Source organism: Ambystoma mexicanum, chromosome 8 (assembly GCF_040938575.1).
Source record: "Ambystoma mexicanum isolate Mex_15411 chromosome 8, UKY_AmexF1_1, whole genome shotgun sequence".
NCBI classification, from domain to species: Eukaryota; Metazoa; Chordata; class Amphibia; order Caudata; family Ambystomatidae; genus Ambystoma; species Ambystoma mexicanum.
Genome location: NC_090929.1, coordinates 154,402,038 through 154,421,589, shown reverse-complemented (window position 1 = coordinate 154,421,589; position 19,552 = coordinate 154,402,038). Strand labels below are relative to the sequence as shown.

Below are 19,552 nucleotides of genomic sequence, written 5' to 3'. Positions count from 1 at the left end.
TCATTTGTAACATTGTATTTTTCTTGCTTCCTTTGCATTTTGTGAACTGCTTCAATCCCTGAAACAGGATGTGACATCAGAGGAAGGCACGGTCTACAAATCCACGTCTCTGAAAGGCAACATCTCTGCAAAACATCGGACCAAACACATAGTGAATCTTTATGAAGGATATAGGAAATATTTTTGTGGTTCATCTATTGGAAATTCTACAAGAGTGGCATTATCAGAATGGAATTGTTCCCTTGGAGTGACAGGTTTCTAAGTAAAGCAATTCACAATGGACAACTGTTTGGCGCTTAATCGGCTACCCACTGTAATCTATCTATATAGATATTTGTGAAAGTGTGTTTGTATGTTCGGGCTTGGCTCCAGCCCCATAACAGTTGATGGACTGAAATTGTGACCCAAGGTCGGCATACCAGTCTGGGGTGTACTGGTTGATAATAAAATTTGATCCACCCCACCCATTCGGCATGCACAGGGCAGGGTCGGCCCTGTGCTATTACATTTGTGAAATGTTGTTTGTATGTTTGTGGTTGGCTCCAGCCCCATAACAGTTGGTGGGCTGAAATCGTGGGCCAAGGTCGGAATACCATTCTGGGGTGTTCTGGTAATAGTGAAATATGGCCAACCCCACCCATTTGCCCTGCCCATGGCAGGGTCCGGCCCCGTCTAATCGGTATAGGCAATTTCAGGAGATTGCAAATTTTGTGACTTATTCAAAAATAGGAAGTTATGACAAACGGTCGGCATACCAGTCTGGGGTGTACTGACGATGGTGAAATTTGACCAACGCCACCCATGCACCCTGCACAGGGGTGGAGCAAGGTATAGCCCTGTGCTATCAGTAAAGGCTATTTAAGGAGATTGACGATTTAGTGATTTTTCAAAAAGAGGAAGTTAGAATACAAGAAAACAAACACAAGGCTATAGCAGACCCCCGCATGCATGTCAGCTACAGACCTGGGCAACGCCGGGTGGTACCGCTATATAGTGTATAGTACATAGGAATTAATTGTGGTATTGCACATACATTGACTCGACAAAGGTCATTGATTCTGTTCATCACTATCGTCTAAGCTCCAGGAATCAAGAGGACCACAACTCTTGACAATCATATAGACAGAACTGCGTACGAAAACATGGGAACAGGTGGAAGTGGATGCTTTGTGGGCTTTTATCTATCCATAGCTCTCCCACTTCCTCTGTGTGCGGCTCTCTCTAGCTCTTCTTCTCTTTCTCTCTCTCTCTCTCTCTCCTCCCCCTATCTCTGGCTTTCTCACCCTTTGTGTGTCTCTAAATTAAACATGACCTTACTGCTCACATAAGAAAGAGACAATTCCTTTTAATCTGAGCAAGTCAGTTTCCAAAAAAGAAGGACAACATGGTGTGCATTTTCAGCAAAAAAAAATAATTATTTGCATGTACTATTTTTGTAAACTGGCTCTTTTTAACACTGTACAATGTTCACTTCCAGTGATCAGTTCCAGTATATAATGTATAAACATCCTATACTTATGTCACCCCAGCAAAGCACATTAACACCTAGAATAACTGTATGAATTATTTCTTATTCACTCTTTCGAAAAAAGATCCCTACAAGAAAGGGGCACGGGCAATTCCTTGCCATGCTCATCACACCTACTGCAATGGGGATACACTGTAGAATCACTCCAGGTGCAGGCAGAAGCCCACTGTCAGTTAATCTTTATATGAAGCCTTAGGCAAATTTGATAAGTTCCCTGGGCCTCACTTACTACACGAATGCAGACTATAACCTAGGTTATCCTGTATCTTGGGGACGACCTGGGAACAACTCTTGAACGCTTCAGAGAGTGCATGAAGCTTGTCGTGCACTAGATGAACAAGAACCCTCTTAAATGTTATCCATCAAAGATGTGGGTGCTCTTCAGTCAGGCTTCAAGACCAAGTTACATTGGCCCTCATTACGACTCCGGCGGAAGACCATGGTGCTATAAGCACCATGGTCCATGCCGCAGTCCGGCATGGTGGATGGCGGATTTACCGCCCCATTCCAATGTTGGCGGGGCGGTAAATCCCCATTCACCATTTGCCCTTCCCCATTCCCATTTTTGCCCCATAGTGCTCAATGGAGATGGGGAAGGCGCTAATTACGGCACCGTAAATTACGGTGCCGTAATTAGCACCAAGGTCGCTTAGCGCCTTGGACCTTAACGCCTGCAAAAAGCAGGCGTTAAGGTGTGAATCTGGCGTTAGGGGTTTAACGCGCCGTAGCTGTTTACGGCGCCGTTGAAACCCCTAACGCCAGGGTCGTAATGAGGGCCATTGAGTTACATATCAGGGAGTCCCCGCTTCTTGAAGTGTGGCCTCAATCTTTTGGCAATAGCCTATCTGCAACATCAAAGGATGCAATGGGAAGCATTATGTGTTGCCATCAAGCCTAGCCTTGGTTTGCAGCCTATCTTTTTTCAAGAAAGATTTAGTTATTATACGCCAGGTAGAGATCTTACATTAGCTATGCTGAGACAGGTTATTGTTGCTTTCTATCGCTGGAAAGATGAGGTAGGTCCTTCTCAGTTTCAGCATCATGTCTATAGAATTTCACTGCCAAATTTGAGATTTACAACTGACTAGAGTCTATGCCATCGTACCTTCAAAACTGTTTGTTCTTCAAATATTTTGACGTTTTTTTCTGCTTTACCCACCTGACACGTTCTGGCAGCTGTGGCATAAAGATGCCTCTTGGGCCAAACGCAGTACTCAACAAAACACATCCCATGCCATACCATAACCCCAATGAGCATTCCTGGCTTTGTTGCATGAAATGAAAGTGAAGTTTGGTAACAATTACCATATATCCTCTTATTTATCTGTGCTAGAAGGGTCGTATGCTTGAATCACTAAATATATAATGTACACTGGGATTGGTGTGCATTTCATTTTTCACAATATTCACCCTAACATTAAAGCATTGATCACAGCTTTGTTATTTAGATGTTAGAATAGAATGGCATCTATCACTCCTCTGAGATCGAGAGGTTCCTCTGTCTTTCATATGAGGGGAGTCTGGGTCTCATGGTAAGGATGTCTGTGCATACGAGGCCCATTACTCAATGCAAAGGCATCCTTAGAGAAATATATATATGTATATACCAAACCTTATTATTCTGGAGTTGTTTGAATGCAATCAGTTTTACAAAAAGATTCCTGCTAAAGTTTACTTCAATGTATCCTTCAATTTACAGTTGAACGCTTACCATTCCTAGTAGCTGTGTGAAAAGCCTAGGGATATAACTTCTTTCCTGGGATCACGAGTGGCTCAAATTTCTTCAGTTTGTAGGGTGGGGTTCCTGAAGCTGAAAATGCTGAGCAAGGTGTTGCCCTTTCTGCCTCCTGCCCATCGTTCCTTGGTGGTTACTGCTTCCATCATGGGCTCTCTGGATTATTGTAATGGCATCTATCTGGGCCAGCCGAATTTTCTGATCTAGAGACTCCAGACCCTTCAAAATGCAGCAGCGGGTTTGGCTTTGGGGGCCCCTAAACTCTCCCATTCCAAACCACTGCTATCCAAGCTTCACTGGCTTCCAGTTTGAAGCCAGATTAAGTTTAAGATCTTGTGTACTGTGCACCGTTCAGTCCAATGGATAGGCCTGACTTTTCTCTGCTCCAAACTCACACCTTTACCTGTACCAGCACAAAGACCTAGCTCCACAAGTAAAATTCTTTTGGTGGTTCCACGTTTTTTGCAGAGCCAGACTTGGAGGACGTTCTTTATCCATCCTTGCCCCCACCTTGTCGAACTCTCTTTCTCTTTTTCTACGTGAGACACCTGATCACTTGCGCTTTCGTAAAGCTCTAAAAACGTTCCTTTTTTTGCTGCCCCTTCCGGTCTCTCCTTCCTTCCCCCTCCAACACCCAGATGCCTCCGGGGCAGGTTTACTCCTTGCGCTTAAGAAATTTAAATAAATACATACATACATACTGTACATCTATAACGTCAAGAAAAATAATTCCTTTGTCCTCTTGCATGTGATAAAATGCAAGTTTAAGCATTGCTCTACAGTGCTTAGGAGCTTGGTAAGACCATACTGGATATCCCATAAGAACCCCCTGCAACAACCAATTATACATTATCCTCCCAAAACGTTTCACAAGACTATATCACATTCATAATATATATTCCTTGTATGCTATTGGTTCGAAACCCCGCTTTAAGCTCAGTATCCTGCTTATATAGAAATGTTTACATACTTCTTATGGAGTCGTTTTATTTGATTTTATTTAAGGTATATCTGAAGCACAGACCTTGCCTCAAGATCCAATGAAGTGATGTGGGAAGCATGGCACAAAATGATAAACAAAACATAAGAAAATTGGGGAGTCATTAGGTTGTGGGGGAGTGGTGGACATTCAAACCTTGTGCTCATAAGCTTCAGGAAATGGGGCATGTAAGTGGTGGCTTTGGCGCGTGTATATGTTAACTCTTTGGCAAGACTTTCTTGTCAAGAAACATTGCGCAGTGACATGGATTCCCCTATGAAGATCCACAGAAAAAAGCATTATACATGTATGGCTGGTGGTGTTAATGGGCTGGAGTCTGAAATAGTGTGGTTTTGTATTCACTTCTGTTTACTAGGGCAAGTTTCTCTCTAGCCCCTGCTGACCCACTATAAACCATATTGGTAGGTTTCAGCCACTAAGAGGCTTGTGTTTCCTGAGAAATTCTTTCAGACCATATAGAAATCTGGGTAAGATAAGGAATGTAAACATCTCAGTTCAACTGCAAGGGGGACATTTGGGGATGGGCCTCTTAGTGGTGACCTCCGCAGATTTATTTTGTTATCTCAGTTCAAGCTGGCACCTATCTTTCCAGGGGTGCCATGCACATAAGAGGAAGGGGCATGGGTTGCATGAAATTCCTTTAAGGGGCAGCAAGTTCACTCTGTTTTGCAGGCCAGACCTTTGTACACCCTCCTGCCCACTCCCTTTAGATAGCATTTTCACTATTGTCAAACTTTGCATAGCTAATATGTTCTCTTTCTCTCAGATGTTGCAGGGGTGGATTTGCATAGTTACCTGTCGACCCCAAGCACAAAATAGCTGCTACTGCAAATAAATAAGAAGGAGCTGCACTCATATACTCTGGTGTTGCAGCAGAGCCACAATGGCTGACCTCAGGAAGAACGTGACTGCATTCCATACCAAGAGGAGAGAGAAGTCAAAAGCACTGACCAAGGATTGGCCATCACCCCACTAATGTGCAAGATTTCACCACAAACAACAGAACTTTGCTTTACTAATTAAACCAAAAGAGTTAGGCCTTGTACTCTTTAAAGCATTTGAGATGTTATTTTGCCTAACCACAATGATTTTGTTTACAGCTACCAAACGACATTTACAGAACAAAATGCATTGAATCTTGGTTACAATTTTTGTTTGGTTTGATTGTATTACAATCCGCTGTGCTAACACTGGTCGTATTACAAACCAGTTAAGTTCTGTTATAAGACTACAGCATCAGTAAAAATCGCTTATGCTCACCTTTGTCCTTCGGTTTAAATACTAAGAACCAATTGTCTTTCAGAAAGGTTTCCATGCAGAAAGCAATCTCCTAGTAAATTTACAGGGTAATTCATAGAATTTCGCAGAAAAGTGTCGCAAGCGGCTGGCGCAGAGTGTCCGCGTGCAATTGTCTGTGCCAGGCGCGTGCGCTAAAACCGATTTCCGCGCACAGCGTATTCATGGATTTTAGGCTCCCAAACCAGCCGTGGCGCAGAGTATCGCAGCGACCCTGCAGCAGCGCCAGTAACGCCCCCAAGAATGCCCTTGCGCAAGGAAAAGCCATCAAAATCGCTAAATCATCGCAAAGGGCTGCGCTAACCCTGGACCAGTTTACAGGGCTGCCAAACAAGGAACGCAAAGCGGGTAACGTTTATATCAGGGGTACGCGGGAAGTTTTACACGCGATTAGCCAGGGTACGTGTATTACAGGGGTACGCGGGAAGTTTTACACGCAATTGGCCAGGGTACGTGTATTACAGGGGTACGTGTGAAATTTTACACGCGATTAGCCAGGGTACGTGTACTACAGGGGTACGCGGGAATTATCACACGCGATTTGGCTGGGTACGTGTATTACAGGGGTACGCGGGAATTATCACATGCGATTTGGCCAGGTACGTGTATTACAGGGGTGCGCGGGAATTATCACACGCGATTTGGCTGGGTATGTGTATTACAGGGGTGCGCGGGAAGTTACACACGCGATTAGGCTGGGTGGGTCCTCACAGGTGTTCCCTGTACACCCTCCACGGACCCTGCAGGCAGCCCACAAAACAGGGGACTACCCTGCACACCTGCTCATGTCCCCCAGCACCCCCACCCCCCAGCACTGTGGGCCACCCTCCACCAGGCCCCCACTCATGTCCCCTTGCACCCCCACCCCCCAGCAGTCATGGGGCAGCCTCCACCAGGCCCCCACTCATGTCCCCTTGCACCCCCACCCCCCCAGCAGTCATGGGGCCCCCTCCACCAGGCCCCCAATCACCCCCACCCCTCAGCCACCAGGGGCAGCCTCCACCAGGCCCCCACTCATGTCCCCTATCACCCCCACCCCCCAGCAGTGCAGGGGCAGCCTCCACCAGGCCCCCACTCATGTCTCCCACCCCCCTCTCCCCCAGCACTGAGGGGCACCCTCCACCAGGCCCCCACTCATGTCATCCACCCACCCCACCCCCCAGCACTGTGGGGCACCCTCCACCAGGCCCCCACCCATGTCTACCACCACCCCCACCCCCCAGCAGTGCAGGGGCAGCCTCCACCAGGCCCCCACTCATGTCCCCTATCACCCCCACCCCCAGCCACCATGGGCAGCCTCCACCAGGCCCCCACTCATGTCCCCTTGCACCCCCACCCCCCAGCAGTCATGGGGCACCCTCCACCAGGCCCCCACTCATGTCCCCTATCACCCCCACCCCCCAGCCACCAGGGGCAGCCTCCACCAGGCACCCACTCATGTCCCCTATCACCCCCACTCCCCAGCCACCAGGGGCAGCCTCCACCAGGCACCCACTCATGTCTCCCACCACCCCCACCCCCCAGCATCCAGGGGCAGCCTCCACCAGGCCCCCACTCATGTCTTCCACCACCCCCACCCCGCAGCAGTGCAGGGGCAGCCTCCACCAGGCCCCCACTCATGTCTCCCACCACCCCCACCCCCCAGCCACCAGGGGCAGCCTCCACCAGGCACCCACTCATGTCCCCCTGCACCCCCACCCCTCGCAGTGCAGGGGCACCCTCCACCAGGCCCCCACTCATGTCCCCCTGCACCCCCACCCCCCAGCAGTGCAGGGGCACCCTCCACCAGGCCCCCACTCATGTCTCCCACCACCCCACCCCCAGCCACCAGGGGCAGCCTCCACCAGGCCCCCACTCATGTCTCCCACCACCCCCACCCCCCAGCAGTGCAGGGGCAGCCTCCACCAGGCCCCCACTCATGTCTCCCACCACCACCACCCCCCAGCATCCAGGGGCACCCTCCACCAGGCCCCACTCATGTCTCCCACTACCCCCACCCCCCCAGCAGTGTGGGGCAGCCTCCACCAGGCTCCCACCCATGTCTCCCGCCACCCCCACCCCCCAGCCACCAGGGTCAGCCTCCACCAGGCCCCCACTCATGTCTCCCACCACCCCCACCCCCCAGCAGTGCAGGGGCAGCCTCCACCAGGCCCCCACTCATGTTCCCTATCACCCCCACCCCCCAGCCACCATGGGCAGCCTCCACCAGGCCCCCACTCATGTCCCCTTGCACCCCCAGCAGTCATGGGGCACCCTCCACCAGGCCCCCACTCATGTCCCCTATCACCCCCACCCCACAGCCACCAGGGGCAGCCTCCACCAGGCACCCACTCATGTCCCCTATCACCCCCACCCCCCAGCCACCAGGGGCAGCCTCCACCAGGCACCCACGCATGTCCCCTATCAACCCCCACCCCCCAGCAGTGCAGGGGCAGCCTCCACCAGGCCCCCACTCATGTCTCCCACCACCCCCACCCCCCAGCATCCAGGGGCAGCCTCCACCAGGCCCCCACTCATGTCTCCCACCACCCCCACCCCCCAGCAGTGCAGGGGCAGCCTCCACCAGGCCCCCACTCATGTCTCCCACCACTCCCACCCCCCCCCAGCAGTGTGGGGCAGCCTCCACCAGGCTCCCACCATTGTCTACTGTTAGGCGGAAACCCGTGCAGTTCCCTCTGGGACCACTGCAAAGGATTTAGGACTACAGGCGTTGGCGGTGAACCCACTTGGTAGCAGTCTGTACCACACAGATTCACTTGGTAGCTGTGGCTGAGCAATCAGACTTCTCGCAAGAAAAGTTGGTCAGTATGTGGAGTATACAACATAGGGCAATTCTTCACAGCAAGACAAGCAAACACGCAACAAGGCTTAGTGTAAAGATAGTAAGTTATTTATTTATAACAAAATGTCTATGAAAAACACTAAAGCAAATCACGGCAAACAAATCAAACACAATTACTCTACGAAGTAGAAAACGATCAATCCCCCTAGCAAAATATCGACAACTCTAGGTTCTACCGGTACCACTTATTTTCAGACAGAGGTGTATACCTCAACCTAGATGACACTCGAATATTAGTTAGGACGGGAGAGAAAAAGATAGGCAGGTTATGAAATCAACACAGTTCAATCTTTCTTGCAGGAAGGCAAGAATCACAATAGATCATAAAGTTCAGAGGCCAGGCCCACTCGGATAGAGGCAAGGCGCGATGTCCCAAAAAGTCTCTAGTGGAGATGCATTCAAGTCTTTATAGCAAATTGTTATCGGCAGATTGAACCAGTTCAGAACAAAGAATGAGCAAAGCTTGGAGGTGACCCAGCGGAACGGAGAGGATTAAGACACCTCACTCGAACCGAGCGAAAGGGAAGCCAGGCGGACACGGTACCTTGTTGTGGAGGGCAGCTCCGGCTGGGGCAGTTGTTCCTGGTGGTGGATGCACGTCGGGTCTTGGCCAAGAGTAGAGATGATCTTGTCGTCGAAGGAAAGTAAAGTCCGGTGCACCACCAGGGAAGAGACCAGCCGCGGAGTGCTCCGTCACAAGGCACCACCTTTTGGTCGCGGTACAGGGGTAGTGGCTATCCGGTTGCCGAGGTGCTCTGCACCGGCAATTCGACCACTGCGTCCTGAGGCGAATAAAAAGCAAAGGGGACTGGTTGTTCCCACCAGTCAGGGGAAGAGACTCTCCGGCAGGGAGATCTCCTCTGTCGTCGGGAAGTGGTGAGTCGGTTCCGCAGGGCTCCACCGGAGGTGTCGTCGTGCAGGTCGGCTCAGCGTTACCCTCGTCGGATTCTTAGGTCCTGTGGCGACTTCTGAAGATCCAGTCCCAAAAGCCCTGCTTTTATGCAGAAGATCCCCATTCATTCAGCCTAGCTGTCAATCAACACATGCTAAGTGGTGAGCGGGAAGGCTCACCACCTGGGCCAATCACTCCAGAGTGCGACCTGAGTTGGCAAGGCAACTCGGTCCAGGGTGCCTAAACCCCCTCCCACACCCCTGAGGTAACCCAGACAGAATGGCACCACTTTTGAGGGTCTCTGTACAGTGGCCCGCCAAAAGTGGAACAAAGGGCTCAACCTTTGGTTTAGGAGTCACAGAGACGAACACAGACGCCATTTTAAAACCGAGTTCTGGCAGAAAATACCACTCGATAAACTTATTTAAGATAAGTAGATCGGTGGTACGTCAGAGATTAATGAGAAAAAGTATCAATCTCCAACAATGGGACGAATCCCATAGGGTTATGTTCGGGATCGAACATAACAAGTAGTTTCCACTGCCACCAGCCAAAACTCGACGAGGGGGGACGGGACAGTGCCCCCTCGAGTAACAGATCCAGGAGTAATCGAATTACCCCTACTAGTACGTCCACAATAAGATGGTTGGTACTAGTTCTGTTAGTAAATTTAGGTCTAGTAAAGCCAATGGTGACTTTACATGCCCGGTGAGACAGTAGTCAGTCCCCGGGTATAGAGTCTATGGTGGGGGACCCGCTAGGACGCCCCCGTGTTACGACACGTAGGGTGCGGTGTAACACACATAGAAAAACATGAGACCCTATGGAGTAAAAGACCCCATAGCCCATCGAACACATTGACATTTCAAAGGAATTACACACATACATGTCCAAGAGTGGGAGAAAAGAGTCTCACTCTTGGCAGGATGGAAAAAAACAAACTCCCGAAATCCAGCAAAGCTGCCGGGGGACTCACTAGGTTAGGAAATTCAGCCTAAACAGAGAATTCTCCCTAACAGTGGGGGTGGTGGGAGACATGGGTGGGGGCCTGGTGGAGGGTGCCACTGCACTGCTGGGGGGTGGGGGTGGTGGTAGACATGAGTGGGGGCCTGGTGGAGGCTGCCCCTGCACTGCTGGGGGGTGGGGGTGGTGGGAGACATGAGTGGGGGCCTGGTGGAGGGTGCCCTGGATGCTGGGGGGTGGGGGTGGTGGGAGACATGAGTGGGGGCCTGGTGGAGGCTGCCCCTGCACTGCTGGGGGGTGGGGGTGGTGGGAGACATGAGTGGGGGCCTGGTGGAGGGTGCCCCTGGATGCTGAGGGGTGGGGGTGGTGGGAGACATGAGTGGGGGCCTGGTGGAGGGTGCCCCACACTGCTGGGGGGGTGGGGGTGGTGGGAGACATGAGTGGGGGCCTGGTGGAGGGTGCCCCTGAACTGCTGGGGGTGGTGGTGCAGGGGGACATGAGTGGGGGCCTGGTGGAGGGTGCCCCTGCACTGCTGGGGGGTGGGAGTGGTGGGAGACATGAGTTGGACATGAGTGGGGGCCTGGTGGAGGCTGCCCCTGCACTGCTGGGGGGTGGGGGGGTGGGAGACATGAGTGGGGGCCCAGTGGAGGCTGCCCCTGGATGCTGGGGGGTGGGGGTGGTGGGAGACATGAGTGGGGGCCTGGTGGAGGGTGCCCCACACTGCTGGGGGGGTGGGGGTGGTGGGAGACATGAGTGGGGGCCTGGTGGAGGGTGCCCCACACTGCTGGGGGGATGAGGGTAGTGGGAGACATGAGTGGGGGCCTGGTGGAGGGTGCCCGTGCACTGCTGGGGGTGGGGGTGCAGGGGGACATGAGTGGGGGCCTGGTGGAGGGTGCCCCTGCACTGCTGGGGGGTGGGGGGAGACATGAGTTGGACATGAGTGGGGGCCTGGTGGAGGGTGCCCCTGGATGCTGGGCGGTGGGGGTGTAGGGGGCCATGAGTGGGGGCCTGGTGGAGGGTGCCCCTGGATGCTGGGGGGTGGGGGTGCTGGGTGACATGAGCAGGTGTGCAGGGTAGTCCCCTGTGGTGTCGGCTGCCTGCAGGGGCCGTGGAGGGTGTACAGGGAATACCTGGGAGCACACAGCCAAATCGCGTGTAGAATTTCCCGCGTACCCCTGTCATACACGTACCCAGCCCAATGGCGTGTGGAAATTCATGCGCATGTACCCTGCCAAATCGCGTGTGGGACTTCCCGCGCACCCCTGAGATCCACGTACCCAGCCAAGTCGCGTGTGGAAATTCCCGCGCACGTACCCGGCCAAATCGCGTGTGGCACTTCCCGCGCACCCCTGAAATCCACGTACCCTGCCAAATCGTGTGTGAGACTTCCCGCGCACCCCTGAGATCCACGTACCCAGACAAATCGCGTGTGGAAATCCCGCGCACGTACCCGGCCAAATCGCGTGGAACTTCCCGCGCACCCCTGAAATCCACGTACCCTGCCAAATCGCGTGTGAGACTTCCCGCGCACCCCTGAGATCCACGTACCCAGACAAATCGCGTGTGGAAATTCCCGCGCACGTACCTGGCCAAATCGCGTGTGGAACTTCCCGTGCACCCCTGAAATCCACGTACCCTGCCAAATCGCGTGTGAGACTTCCCGCGCACCCCTGAGATCCACGTACCCAGACAAATCGTGTGTGGAAATTCCCACGCACGTACCCGGCCAAATCGTGTGTGGAACTACCCGCGCACCCCTGAAATCCACGTACCCTGCCAAATCGCGTGTGAGACTTCCCGTGCACCCCTGAGATCCACGTACCCAGACAAATCGCATGTGGAAATTCCCGCGCACGTACCCGGCCAAATCGCGTGTGGAACTTCCCGCGCACCCCTGAAATCCACGTACCCTACCAAATTGCGTGTGGACTTCCCGCGCACCCCTGAGATCCACGTACCCAGACAAATCGCGTGTGGAAATTCCCGCGCACGTACCCGGCCAAATCGCTTGTGGAACTTCCCGCGCACCCCTGAAATCCACGTACCCTGCCAAATCGCGTGTGTGACTTCCCGCGCACCCCTGAGATCCACGTACCCAGACAAATCGAGTGTGGAAATTCCCGCGCACGTACCCGGCCAAATCGCGTGTGGAACTTCCTGCGCACCCCTGAAATCCACGTACCCTGCCAAATCGCGTGTGAGACTTCCCGCGCACCCCGGAATACACACACACGTTATTTTTAAGTCAGCAGGTGTCCGTGTTTGTGGGTACCCCTTTGCACGTCATTTGTCCTGTAGGGCCACAGTATAGGACATTCATCATGGCTGTATATAGGTGCTATTTGTTGGCGCACCTTTTGGCGCACATTTATTACAGGCGCAGAGACGCTACCGCCTGCTTTCTTGTGGCGGTCGTGTTTGTGCCTGTGCGCTGGTTTGACCATGCGCTTTTTTGCCCTATTCGATTCCATGAATACGGGTTGTAGGCGAGCGTGTGGGCGTTCCGCGCACTTGCACCCTGTACTTCCCCCGTGACGCCCACATTTTGGCAAGTTGTTCCCCATTCCGAGTGTTACGCCCCGTGTTCGCCTACTTTTGTTGTGTGCGCTGCGCTATGTGCGATTTTCGCTGTGGCCTGTGCGATTTCCGCTGTGACCTGGCGCACGCCGTTGGATGGCCTGTGCGCCAACGTGCGCCGTGCACTTTTTTAGCGCACATCCGATGGTTTTCTCGCGCACGGCCTTCCATGAATTGATGTGCGCTGCTTTTCGTGCGATTTTCGCACTTGCACTGCGAATCGCACTAATTATTCCATGAATCGTCCTGTTACAGGGTAATTCATAGAATTTCGCAGAAAAGTGGCGCAAGCGGCTGGCGCAGAGTGTCCATGTCCCCACTCATGTCCCCTATCACCCCACCCCCCAGCCACCAGGGGCAGCCTCCACCAGGCCCCCACTCATGTCCCCTATCACCCCCACCCCCCAGCAGTGCAGGGGCAGCCTCCACCAAGCCCCCACTCATGTCTCCCACACCCCACCCCCTCAGCACTGAGGGGCACCCTCCACCAGGCCCCACTCATGTCTCCCACCCACCCCACGCCCCAGCACTGTGGGGCACCCTCCACCAGGCCCCCACCCATGTCTACCACCACCCCCACCCCCAGCAGTGCAGGGGCAGCCTCCACCAGGCCCCCACTCATGTCCCCTATCACCCCCACCCCCCAGCCACCATGGGCAGCCTCCACCAGGCCCCCACTCATGTCCCCTTGCACCCCCACCTCCCAGCAGTCATGGGACACCCTCCACCAGGCCCCCACTCATGTCCCCTATCACCCCCACCCCCCAGCCACCAGGCGCAGCCTCCACCAGGCACCCACTCATGTCCCCTATAACCCCCACTCCCCAGCCACCAGGGGCACCCTCCACCAGGCACCCACGCATGTCTCCCACCACCCCCACCCCCAGCATCCAGGGGCAGCCTCCCCCAGGCCCCCACTCATGTCTCCCACCACCCCCACCCCCAGCAGTGCAGGGGCAGCCTCCACCAGGCCCCCACTCATGTCTCCCACCACCCCCACCCCCCAGCCACCAGGGGCAGCCTTCACCAGGCACCCACTCATGTCCCCCTGCACCCCCACCCCCCAGCAGTGCAGGGGCACCCTCCACCAGGCCCCCACTCAAGTCTCCCACCACCCCCACCCCCCACCCCCCAGGGGCAGCCTCCACCAGGCCCCCACTCATGTCTCCCACCACCCCCACCCCCCAGCATCCAGGGGCACCCTCCACCAGGCCCCCACTCATGTCTCCCACCACCGCCACCCCCCAGAAGTGCAGGGGCAGCCTCCACCAGGCCCCCACTCATGTCTCCCACCACCCCCACCCCCCCAGCAGTGTGGGGCAGCCTCCACCAGGCTCCCACCCATGTCTCCCACCACCCCCACCCCCCAGCCACCAGGGGCAGCCTCCACCAGGCCCCCACTCATGACTCCCACCACCCCCACCCCCCAGCACTGTGGGGCACCCTCCACCAGGCCCCAACCCATGTCTACTACCATCCCCACCCCCCAGCAGTGCAGGGGCAGCCTCCACCAGGCCCCCACTCATGTCCCCTATCACCCCCACCCCCCAGCCACCATGGGCAGCCTCCACCAGGCCCTCACTCATGTCCCCTTGCACCCCCACCCCCCAGCAGTCATGGGGCACCCTCCACCAGGCCCCCACCCATGTCCCCTATCACCCCCACCCCCCAGCCACCAGGGGCAGCCTCCACCAGGCACCCTCTCATGTCCCCTATCACCCCCACCCCCCAGCCACCAGGGGCAGCCTCCACCAGGCACCCACTCATGTCCCCTATCACCCCCACCCCCCAGCAGTGCAGGGGCAGCCTCCACCAGGCCCCCACTCATGTCTCCCACCACCCCCCAGCATCCAGGGGCAGCCTCCACCAGGCCCCCACTCATGTCTCCCACCACCGCCACCCCCCAGCAGTGCAGGGGCAGCCTCCACCAGGCCTCCACTCATGTCTCCCACCACCCCCACCCCCCCAGCAGTGTGGGGCAGCCTCCACCAGGCTCCCACCCATGTCTACCACCATCCCCAACCCCCAGCCACCATGGGCAGCCCCCACCAGGCCCCCACTCATGTCCAACTCATGTCTTCCACCACCCCCACCCCCCAGCAGTGCAGGGGCACCCTCCACCAGGCCCCCACTCATGTCTCCCACCACCCCCACCCCCCAGCATCCAGGGGCGCCCTCCACCAGGCCCCCACTCATGTCCAACTCATGTCTCCCACCACCCCCACCCCCCAGCATCCAGGGGCAGCCTCCACCAGGCCCCCACTCATGTCTCCCACCACCGCAACCCCCCAGCAGTGCAGGGGCAGCCTCCACCAGGCCCCCACTCATGTCTCCCACCACCCCCACCCCCCAGCAGTGTGGGGCAGCCTCCACCAGGCTCCCACCCATGTCTACCACCATCCCCACCCCCCAGCCACCATGGGCAGCCCCCACCAGGCCCCCACTCATGTCCAACTCATGTCTTCCACCACCCCCACCCCCCAGCAGTGCAGGGGCACCCTCCACCAGGCCCCCACTCATGTCTCCCACCACCCCCACCCCCCAGCATCCAGGGGCACCCTCCACCAGGCCCCCACTCATGTCCAACTCATGTCTCCCACCACCCCCACCCCCCAGCATCCAGCGGCACCCTCCACCAGGCCCCCACTCATGTCTCCCACCACCCCCACCCCCCAGCAGTGCAGGGGCAGCCTCCACTAGGCCCCCACTCATGTCTCCCACCACCCCCACCCCTCAGCATCCAGGGGCACCCTCCACCAGGCCCCCACTCATGTCTCCCACCACCGCCACCCCCCAGCAGTGCAGGGGCAGCCTCCACCAGGCCCCCACTCATGACTCCCACCACCCCCACCCCCCCAGCAGTGTGGGGGCAGCCTCCACCAGGCTCCCACCCATGTCTCCCACCACCCCCACCCCCTAGCCACCAGGGCAGGTTCCACCAGGCCCCCACTCATGTCTCCCACCACCCCCACCCCCCAGCAATGTGGGGCACCCTCCACCAGGCCCCCAACCATGTCTACCACCACCCCCCCCAGCAGTGCAGGGGCACCCTCCACCAGGCCCCCACTCATGTCTCCCACCACCCCCACCCCCCAGCAGTGTGGGGCAGCCTCCACCAGGCTCCCACCCATGTCTCCCACCACCCCCTCCCCCCAGCATCCAGGGGCACCCTCCACCAGGCCCCCACTCATGTCCAACTCATGTCTCCCACCACCCCCACCCCCCAGCATCCAGGGGCACCCTCCACCAGGTCCCCACTTATGTCTCCCACCACCCCCACCCCCGCAGCAGTGTGGGGCACCCTCCACCAGGCCCCCACTCATGTCTCCCACCACCCCCACCCCCCCAGCATCCAGGGGCACCCTCCACCAGGCCTCCACTCATGTCTCCCACCACCCCCACCCCCAGCAGGGCAGGGGCAGCCTCCACCAGGCCCCCACTCATGTCTCCCACCACCCCCACCCCCCAGCAGAGCAGGGGCACCCTCCACCAGGCCCCCACCCATGTCCAACTCATGTCTCCCACCACCCCCACCCCCCAGCATCCAGGGGCACACTCCACCAGGCCCCCACTCATGTCTCCCACCACCCCCACCCCCTCAGCAATGTGGGGCACCCTCCACCAGGCCCCCACTCATGGCTCCCACGACCCCCACCCCCCAGCAGTGCAGGGGCAGCCTCCACCAGGCCCCCACTCATGTCTCCCACCACCCCCACCCCCCAGCATCCAGGGGAACCCTCCACCAGGGCCCCACTCATGTCTCCCACCACCCCCACCCCCCAGCCACCAGGGGCACCCTCCACCAGGCCCCCACTCATGTCCCCCTGCGCCTCCACCCCCCAGCAGTGCAGGGGCACCCTCCACCAGGCCCCACTCATGTCTCCCACCACCCCCACCCCCCAGCATCCAGGGGCACCCTCCACCAGGGCCCCACTCATGTCTCAAACCACCCCCACTCCCCAGCCACCAGGGGCACCCTCCACCAGGCTGTCATGATCTCTGCTTCCAAAAGGTTAGGGTTTTCCCAACTCCCTTGGAAGCAGATCCATAACCCAGGTTCCGAGGGCCAACCATTCCTAATTGGGACCTTTTGGACCCAGTCCTGGCGCCAGTGGCACCAGGCTCATAAATATGCCCAGTCCCAGCGCTGGAAGCGCCGGGCTCATAATGCTTGGGTGGACTTACCTGCAGCAGACCATGCTGCTTACTTGCCTGCCAGCTGAGCCTCTGATCCTCTTCTGTTTGGAACTACTTTTCCTGTTGGTGGGGCAGGAGCCACTCCCTAGATTCAGAACACTGGAACTCTTCTGGAAAGCAGGAACTCTTTTCTTACCTAGGCGTGGCTGTGGAAGGAGACACCTAAGCACTACAGGAGGCTATTTAAACCACACCCGGTGGATGAATCTTGCTTTGCGTTATTCTGCATCCTCTGCAGCAGAACGCTCATCGTGTCTTCTGCATCGGATCCTGGGCCTAAGGAAAAAGGCTTACCATCCTGAATCCAGTCTTCAGCAACACCTATAAAGACAAGAAAGAACAGATTAGCATTCCGGCATCTGAAAGAGAAAGGCTTACCTACTCTTCGTGCGCTCCGGAGGTCTTCACACTGCATTCCGGCATCTGAAAGACAAAAGCTTACCGACTCTTCGCACGCTCCGGAGGCCTTCGGCGCTGCATCCTGCATCTGAAAGACAAAACAAGGTGCGTTTAAAGACATTGGGGAACTTTAATACTCACGTGCCATTACTCCTTTCCACATCAACCCCAGTGGGTATTCCGGCACCCTGCAGCCGCTCCGAACTCGTACCTGCAAAATAAAAGACAGTTAGAGCGCATCGTGAAGCAGGCAACAAGCGCTTACTTACGTGCTTCCAGGCGCTTCTATTCATCACACGGACTCCATCTTCAACTCACTTCAGCCCGTCATCCGCCATCGCCGGAACCTGCAAAACAAGAGACATCATTGCTAAAGACGTTAAAGACAATAGAATTACTCGAAACTTACCGTTCGTGCAGTAAACGACGGACAGCAGTCCTCTGAAGTCAAGAGGCCTGCGCTACCGATCCAGTGAAGAAACTGGTTACAGCACCCTGCCCCGAGGCAGATGGAGAGCTCGGCATTCACTTACCTAAGGTGAGAGCGTTAACCTTTGGGGGTCTACAGGAGAGCAAAAAAGGAAAGAGATAGGGACACCCCAATAACCCCAGTTCATTAATCCCATATTTTCTGTCTGCAGACATCTTACTCTTGAAGTCAGGCATACAGTGCACAGAGGTCCAGCCCAAAGAGCCAACCGGGTGCTACACATCACCTTTGAAGATACGGTAGTCGCCCAGTCAAGACCGGCGCCTCTGCGAGAATCAGGTGAGCGTTACAGAACGCAAAGCCTACCGCAAAACTCTCGCCCAGGCGCTATGGAAACCTCGGATACTGACTACCTAGCCCGGTTACTTGGGGAACTAAGGGCAGAAGTGCATGCAGCTCGTCAGGAAACGAATGCTCTAAGAAGGGAACTAATTATTTCCAAGGAGAGAACAGACGGTCTTGCTAGACAATTGCTAAAGTCACAAGCCGGACAAACCCCGTTACCCGCATCAGGGGCAAATCTTCCTTCAACATCCTCTATGAATCCAGTGCAGATCAACCTACCTGGGAATGTACCTCTGGCTCCGCCCGAACGATTTTCTGGTGACCCAAAGAGGTTTGCAGTATTTATCAATCAGTGCCGGTTGCACTTCTTATGCCGGCCAGCAGTCTTTCCAACTGATCAAGCTAAAGTAGCTTTTGTACTTTCGTACCTTAGTGGCAATGCGGCAGACTGGTCGATCCCTCTAGTTAATCAAGATGATCCGGTTCTCCATGATTTTCAAGCCTTTCAGCTTAGTATGGAAAAACTGTTCGCAAGACATTCACAGGGGCAGGCCTTGGACAATGAGCTTCTTTCGTTGCGACAGGGTAATCAAGACCTTTTGGCTTATATTGCATCTTTCAATAGACTAATAGTGGAAACTCAATGGCCCGAGGACAAAAGGATTACGCTGTTTTACAGAGGTCTACGTGGAGAGCTCAAAGACGTTTTAGCCCAAGTAGTGAATCCCCCACAAGACTGTTCGGATTATATAGACTTGGTCGTTCAAATAGATCATAGACTGCAGAACAGGAAAGCCGACCGTTCCAAGTTTGATGCTCGAGTATTTTCCAAACCGCCAACTCCTTCCAAAGGAGTAGACTCCGGGGAACCCATGCAAATTGGGGGTCTGAAAGGTCCTCCAACACAAAAGGAGCGGGAAAGGAGAAAACAGTTGCAATTATGCCTATATTGCGGAAACTCAGGGCACTTTCTTCGAGACTGTCCGGTGAAACCTGCCAAGAAGGCAGTAGGAGCTGCAGTTACCAAAGTTACAAACTCTGAGCAGGGAAACGACCTCGCCCGACAAGAATAGAGGTCCTCTTGCCGAGCGTGAAAACGAGTTCCGTGACCTCGCATTTCGTGATACCTATGGTCCTCATTAGCCCTGATAATCCGGATCGATTACATGCAATTGAAGCTTACGTCGACAGCGGTGCCATCGGCAATTATGTGGATCATGAAATGGTTTTGAGGATGAATCTAACTCTTTGTCCCAAGGCTGTAAAGGACGTCATTACTACAGTGGATGGTACGGAGATAGCCTCCGGGCCAGTAACACATACCACTCAAGACGTGACGCTAGTAAGT

The 19,552-nt window shown here is 55.6% G+C and overlaps 1 protein-coding gene across 2 annotated transcripts in view; it reads right to left on the bottom strand.

Moving 5' to 3' along the window:
* TRAF1 (TNF receptor associated factor 1) overlaps nt 1–19,552 on the bottom strand; it is a 474,790-nt gene that overhangs the window by 277,351 nt on the left and 177,887 nt on the right. The window lies entirely within an intron of this gene.